The 7,768-nt window shown below is 54.2% G+C and overlaps 1 long non-coding RNA gene across 1 annotated transcript in view; it reads right to left on the reverse strand.

Moving 5' to 3' along the window:
- The window catches only part of LOC125616017, an 11,862-nt gene extending 7,331 nt beyond the window's left edge, over positions 1 to 4,531 (reverse strand). The window contains exon 1 of the long non-coding RNA XR_007346610.1: positions 4,065 to 4,531. This is a non-coding gene — a long non-coding RNA (uncharacterized LOC125616017). The remainder of the gene's footprint in view (positions 1 to 4,064) is intronic.
- Positions 4,532 to 7,768: the final 3,237 nt, after the last annotated feature.

Here is a 7,768-nt window from a genome sequence, read left to right on the forward strand (position 1 = left end):
AGGGAGGGAGGGAGGGAGGAAGGGAGGGATGAAGGAGAAATTCTGGAGTTGGAGTTGGGGATGTAGCTCTGTGGATGAGTTCTTGCCTAGTATGTATGAAGCTTTGGGTTTGATCCCAACAGAGAGAGAGAGAGAGAGAGAGAGAGAGAAATTCTGCAGTTGAAAGTACAATAACAGAAATGAAAATTTTCACTAAAGCAGATTTGAACAGGCAAAAGAATCAACACACTTCAAGATAGGTCAATTAAGATTATCCAGTTTGAATCACAGCAAGGAAAAAATCAATAAAACAACCGCCATAATGACAACCGTTTCAGAGATCTGTGGGACACCATCAAGTGTACCAAATATATGAAATAGAGTCCCAAATGGAGAGGAGAGAGAGAAAGGGAAGTGAAAGATATTTCAAGAATAATGGTGAAGACTTTCTAAATTTAATTAGCATTAATGTACACACACTAGAGGCTCAGCACATTCCGAGGAGTCTGAGTTCAAAGCAATCCAACGTAGACCTATGATAAGGGACCAGAAGGCAAGGAGACTCTCAGAGGTGGCACGATGGAAGTGACAGGCACATACAAAGAAGCTGGAGGCTCAGAGGCAGCTCATCAGAAACCACCCAGGCCGAGGCAGGACCAAGCGCCGGCATTCCTCACCAGCAGCAGCTCTACCTGCTCATTCCAGAGGAACCGAGGCTGAGGACCAGTGCTGCAGCTCTGCCTTACAAGGAAGAGTAAGTCAATTCTGCAGGCTGGGGTGAAAGGAGAGGAAGAGAGTGCAGCTGAGTCACCAACACACCCCACGTGAAACGCCGGACCCTGCCCCTGTGATGGAGGACAATCAGAGCTAGACATAGGAGTGGTCAGTTCTCACCTCTGGTCACCACTGTTCTGAGGGTCCAGTTAGAAAAACTAGGCAAGAAGATGAAAGGTGTGCAGACAGGAAAGGAAGAAGTTCAACTAGCTCTCTCTGCAGATGACATTGAGCTTGTATAGAAAGTCCTAAGGACTCACCTAAAGAAACAGGCAGAACTGATCAGCAAATTCAACAAGTTGCCAGACACTAGATCAATATACAAAAATCAATTGTATTTCCATATACCGGCGATGGACAATCTGAAAGTGAAATTAAAACAATTCTGTTTATTATAATGTCAAAAGGATAAAACACTTAGAAGTAAATCTAACAAAAAAAGTTCAAGATTGGTACATTGAAAAATAATAAATGTTGTTGAAAGAAATTGAAGGCCTAAATATATGGAAAGACATCCCTTGATCATGGGTTACGAGAACCGGTGTTGTTAAGATGGCAATATGCCCCAAATTATCTACAGATTCAATTTAATCCCTATCAAAATGCTGCATGGCTTTGGGGGTTTTTTTCTTGTTGTTGTTTTTTTTTTGCAGAAATTAATAGGCTGATCTGAAAATCAATACAGAAAAGCAATAATAGCCAAATTAATTTCAAAAAAGAAAAAGTTGAAGGTCTCACACTTTCTGACTTTGAAATTCACTACAAAGCTACAGTCATCAAACTTTGTAGGGCTGGTTAGGGACAGAAATGCAGGTCAGTGGGTTGAGCTGGAGTCCAGCGATGAGGTTCCCACAGGCAGCTGGTTTCCAGCAAGGGTGTCGACCCAGGGGAGAAAGATGAGTCAACAGTTGATTCTGCTCAATGGAGAAGTGGCGGTGGACAGCTGGATATCCACAGGCAAGAGAGTGGAGTTAGAAGCCTTCCTGGTCCCAGATGCCAAAATCAACTCCAAATGGGTCAAAGACCTAAATGGAAGAGCTGCAGCTGTCACCTCTGAAGATAGAGATCTTGGTGACCTCGGATTAGGCACTGGCTTCTAGATGTGATGTCAAAGCAAAATAGCCAAAGTAAAATCAGACAGAGGGACGCCATCGCCACTTAAAATGCTGTGCCTGGAAGGACACCACCCAGAAGTGGGAAGACCCCCACGAGGACGGCAGGAAAGCTGCGGTTCACATGTCTGACAGGTCCGAATGCAGACTCTAGAGAGAACCCCAACGCCATGGTGAGAAGACATTCAAGCCAGTCACACACTGAGCAAAGATCTGCCTGGAATTCCTCCAGAGAAGACAGACCAATGGCCGGCAGCATGTGTAAAGATGCTCTATCATCAGGAAATGCAAACCCAAAGCACCATGAAGATAGAGTGGCACCATTTCAGTGGCCACCAACAGAAGAACAAGTGGTCCGAGGACGCAGGAGGCTAAAGGCTAGAGCCCTGGACCAGGACGTGGGGCTGGAGGGCGTGGCCCCGGAGGGCAGGCTGGAAGTCCCTCAGCATCTGCACATGGTGTCAGTTCGTGACCCTCCAATCCCATTCCTAGATGACATTTCCGAGAGAATTGAGAATCTGTGTTTGCACGGAAACTCGGCCACAGTGTCAAAGCAGTCTTGCTCCTAAGAGCCAAGGAAGAGAATCCGCCAAACGTTCGCCAACTGATGACTGGATGAAGGACATGCCTCTCAACACAGCGGGGTCACTCATCCATAGAAGGGTGGGCCCCACCAGTGCTGCACCGCGGACTTGAAACGCGTGGAGGAGGGCACCTGCCGTGTGACTCCAAGGTCCAGACGAGAGGCCGCAGAGGCAGAGTGCTGCTGCGGGCAGGGCGAGGAGGGACCGCTGACCGCTGGGGGCCTCCTGATGTGATGAATCGGCAGAGATGGTTGCAGGAGTTTGTGAATTTACTAAAAGCCGCTGAGGCGTGTTCTTGAGAAGAGTGAAAGTTATGGTGTCACAGTCTCATCTCAATAACAACTTAGTAAAAGAGGGAAGTTCCAGTTGCTTCTGTCCACAGAAGTGGGGAGGTGCTGGCAACAGAAGACCCACTGAGGGTGTCCACTGTGACCAGTTTTCTCCTTTTCTGGAGGAGCCAGATGTCACCTTCTTATGCCTGAGCACTAGATCTTCACGGTGAAGCAGATGGTCACCTCCCCAGCAAGCTTCATCCCACCCACTTTCTCCTTGAACTCACTCTGAGGAGCTGGCGTGGGCAGCCCTGGCAGGTCACTCTGCCCTTAACTTCCTGAGCCACAGGGAGCAGGAGGAGGACACACAGGGCCTTGCCCCTGGGGTGCAGGAGGAGAAAGGCAGACACAGGTTTGGAATCCTCCATTCCTCCAGCGCGCCTTCCCTCACGGCCAGACAGGGAGGGTCCTGAGAGGCTTCCTGAGCCCTGGAGCAGGTGAGCAGTGCCGCAGGTGGGCCAGCCTTCCTGGCCTGCAGGGCTCACATCCCCCTCTCTGAGGGGCTTGAGGGTAGGCTATCCCCAGGAGCTCTAGGGCCTTCCCCCAGCCTCTGGCAGGCTGTAAGCAGGGCAGGGAATACATACGTCTTTATGTGGATTCCTGAGGGTTTGGGAATACTGACTTAGAACATTTCAGAAGCACAGAAGGCCAGGCTCTGATATGCGAGAGTGCGTCCAGGAGTAGTGGACCTCACCAGGCAGCACCTGGCTTACATAGCTCCCCACACCTGCACTCCCCACCACGGCTGGTCACCTGAAGTGGCTCTCTAGGGACACTCCTCCTCCTGGAGACTCATGGCAGGTGGGGGACAGGCTTCCCTACAGCTCCCTCGCCAGGCTGGCCAAGGCACCCCTGCCATGCTAACAGCTCCTTGGCATCCCAGGCTGGACCTCAGAACTGGATCTGTTTCCTGTATTATGCTCAAGCCATTCTGGAGAGTCCCAGCTGGGTCAGGTCCCTCGAGGGTCCTCACAGTCTGTGGCTGGGTGCCAACCCTGCCTGGTCAGACTCTCCCCTGACTATGGCCAGCAGCTGCCTGCCCCTACCTCCCTCGGAGCCCACTTCTGCAAACCCTAGAATGACCAGACTCTTCCAAGGAGGGACATGGGCCGTCCCCTCCCACAGCAAGTCCTCTGGCCTGGGAGTGGGATTTCTCACTCTCCAGGCCACCCCCTGGAAGTCCGCTGCCCTTGCTCATGAACTGAGCAGAGTGCCATGACCTGCGAGCAGGGGGAGGAGGGCCCCTCAGTGGGGACTGGGGGACGACGCAGCCCCACACTCACTCGGAACCGCCTTCTCGTAGCAGACGCCCTTGTAGAAGCAGCACCCAAGGTCCTTGCAGCGGTCCCTGGAGACGTTGTAGTCGCAGATGTCATACAAAGGAATGTCGCACACTGCAGAGGCACAGACACAGCACTGAGGACTGAGGCCACGGGCGGCGGAGGCAGAGGATGAGCCACTGTGGACTTAGGTGGCCACTTCTCTTGCTCTTTAAATTAAATTTCATGTGAATCCCACTTTGAAACTAAGATCTGTAATGAATTAAATTTCTGAACAAAATAATGCCAGTTAATCCCAGCACAATGCAGGGGCCTGGAGGATCGGGAAGATAACACAACTCAGCGCAGCGCACATGGGGCCCAAGCTCGGCAAGACCCCAGAGGCCTGGGGCCAACTCGTGGCCGTTGTGGAGCTTGGCTTCCACCCTTCAGCATTCAGGGGTTGAACCACCAACATGGGCTGAGAATTATTTCAGAGTTTAAAAGTCAATCCAAAGGACAGAAACTTCAAATCCTGTTGTGAATCCCCAAAAGGAGAAAAATGAACACCCAGTGCCCTACTGATTAAAGCAGCGACCTCTAGTTCCTGGCAAGGCACCATCCGCAGCTGTGAGCAACGCAGACCCTCAGCTGGCACAAGGCACCTGAGGGACCACACTGGACGGGTCACAGCTGTAAAGGGATTTCACACAAGCCCAGGAAAGGGGGCCTCTGCAAGCCGAGGCCAGAGGGAGAGCAGGAACCCTGCTGCGAGCCATGCTTCTATGAGGCCAGGCTTGTGTGCCCAGACGGGTCTGCTCCGGGCCATGGGGTCTCTGCCATTTCCCCTGCAGACTGTCAGGAGGGGACAGGGAAGCCACCCCACCTTCCTGACCTCTGATGACTTTGCTTTCCTTCTCCTCCCTTTCCCAAGATACCCCCACTCTGGGTTTGCAAAAACTGTTGCCAGAGTATTGCCCTTGGCCAGAAACCCCAGACTCAGGAGGGCCTCTGCACATCCCCAGCAGCAGCTGGCCCAAAGACACCAGCCAGCCATAGGGCCACTGGGGTCCTGCATGCCAGCCTCCCTGCAGGCTGCGTGGCTGGCACTGCTCTGCGCTCTGTGGCCTGGCACTGTGCTGTGGCATTGGGGATCTATCCGCTGGCCCTGTTTCTGGCATGGTCGGACTACTCCCAAAGGCCTGGGGACAGAGGGGCAGTTATACTGTGGATGGATGCTGCATCCTGTGCTCACTTTCTCCAGGAAGGTGTGTTTAGGGAGGTGACTCTGCGCTGATCCTGCTTCCAGGAAGTGCAGACATGGGAACCTGCCTCAGGGAGCAACAATCCCTCTGTAATGGAGCACTGTTCCAGGGCAGGCAGTGCCAGGAGCGCCCAAACACCACGTCCATACGTGGCTCTCACCAGAACTTGCACTCAGCCGGTGCCTATGACAGTGGTGCCAGACCTGTAGCTCCCCTGCAGGCAGAGACCCATGGCCACACGGAGCAGGAAGCCGCATTGGCACAGACTGGCTTCGGACGTGACTTCTACTTTCTCCACACTGTAAAGCGCCTCCCCTGCCCCAGCAATGCATGGGAGAAGTCCCCCACCTTCAGCAGTACCTCCCCAAAGCACTGGGGATCTGTGCGCTGGCCCTGTTTCACAGAAGCAGGAGGGCCGACGCCTCACTCCAGCGCCTGATTCCAGCGGAGCATGGGCAGGAAGTGCCCCGTCGAGGAGGGGAAATAGCCACGTGGGGGCTGATTTGTTCTCTGCACCCTCGGCACAGGGTGCGCAACACCCAGACATGATTTCTCATCTTGGCTCTTTCCGTTTCTTTACGCACGCAGTGCTGGCTCCCTGGCTGGTTGTAAAATCCTGTCCCCACTTTCCTCTTTAATCCAGCCAGTGGCATCCCGGGCCTCTTGCTTCATGGTTTCCCTTCTCTGGGACTGCTGGGTTTTCAGGTACCTCCATGTGCTGACACATTTCTTAAAGGCACTGGACCCCGCGGGACCTCTCAAACGTTCCGTTCCTGCCGTGGCCCCTCTGCCCTGCTCCACAGCCCAGGGAGACTTTGGGTCAGGTAAGCTGAGCGTCCTGGCACAAGGCCACTGCAGGGTCGTCTTGGTTGGAGACACATCCCGTCTCCACAGTCCCCAGGTCACATCTCTGCCTGAAAGCTCTGAATGGCAGCTTGCTCAGGAGCCTTGGAGGTCACTCATGAGCTCTGGCAGGGCCACCGCGTCAGACTCAGGCTGGGGCAGACCCAGGTTGTGGGCTCCACCTGAGCTACCGCCTCACAGAGCCACCCTGCTCTGTGGAGGAGGAGAGCTGAGCCTCAAGACAGCCCCAGGGCTTCCACCTGCTCTGGAGAAATAGAGGCCCACAGGAAAAGTAGCTTGGGAGCTCCCCAGGTGGAGCTTGAGGGCCAGGTGGGCAACGTTGTCCCTTGTCCCCTGAGAGCTGTCATGCACCCATGGGAATGAAACAGCAAATCTCTGCTGCTGCTGCTGCTGCCAACATTATAGAGACCCCTCACAGGACAGGAAAGGGCAGGGGTCACCAGGTGCTCAGAGGTGGCATGGAATGGTCAGTTTTCCAGCCCCCTTGGGGATCCGTCACTGTGTTTAAATGTGGCTGTCCAGGAGGATGGGGTGTTCCACACACCCCTTTCCACCACCTCCCTCTCCTTTCTTCTGATCAAGTTGCTCTTGCACGACTACTTGGAGAGGAGATGGTAAGGTCAGGGACTTCCGTGATGTGGCACCTCAAATGTCACATGCCAGGTGGGGGATGTTCCCCTGACTCTCCCCCAGATGTCTTCCCTCCCGTCTTAGGAAGGGTTTGACCAGGAACCGAGCCGTAGGAGACTGAAGCACACCTCCTCCCTACAGAGGAGCAAGAGATGCTACCCCGTCCCCGCAGCTCCACACAAGCCCAGACTGCCTGCTCCCCCTCCCCGTCAGCTCTCGTGCACCACAGCCTGGCCTTGGGAGAGCCCCAGCGGAGCATCTCCAGTGTCCTGCCCCACAGCTCCATGCCAGCATCGCCACAGACACAAGGCTGGTCACAGAGTCTCCACAGCAGGGACAGTAACCATAGGAGACGTGCAGGGGCGGGGCTTCCTCACTTTGAGGAGGAGAAAAGTGTCCTAACGAAACTTCTCTGAGAGCTCAGATCTTCCCCACCTTATCCACCGTGAAACCAGGCCAGTTCCAGGAGATTACTGCTGGGCAAGCTGCCAAGGCCTCAGGGCAAAGCCTGTGCCCTCAAGGGACTCGGGCCACCACTGGGCACCCTATGCCTGCCCATGGTACCATCATCACGGAATTCAGCCAGATGTGTTGGAAATGACACTGTGAGTTCTAAACTTCCCACATCAGCTGTCCTGGGACAAGGACACCAGCTCTCTGTGGAGCTCAGGAACCAGAGAAGCGAGGAACAGGGAGACACCTGGGGATCCCACTGGGATGGCTGAGGCCAAGACCCATTCTGTGCACAGAGGCCTGCACCAGCCCAGCCAAGGCCTAGAGTCCTTCAGAGATTCTGAAGTCAGGGCATGCAAAGCACAGGGCCATAATCCACATGGCCCCAAACAGAGAATTCAGACAAGGGTCTCCTAACAGGCACTTCTGACCAGAGGAGGGGAGCCAGCCGCAGCTGAGTGTCTCCAGGGTCCTGCACATTCCTCAGGAGCCTCCAAGGACAGCAGTGGGCGTATG

Source organism: Marmota marmota, unplaced genomic scaffold (assembly GCF_001458135.2).
Source record: "Marmota marmota marmota unplaced genomic scaffold, marMar, whole genome shotgun sequence".
NCBI classification, from domain to species: domain Eukaryota; kingdom Metazoa; phylum Chordata; class Mammalia; order Rodentia; family Sciuridae; genus Marmota; species Marmota marmota.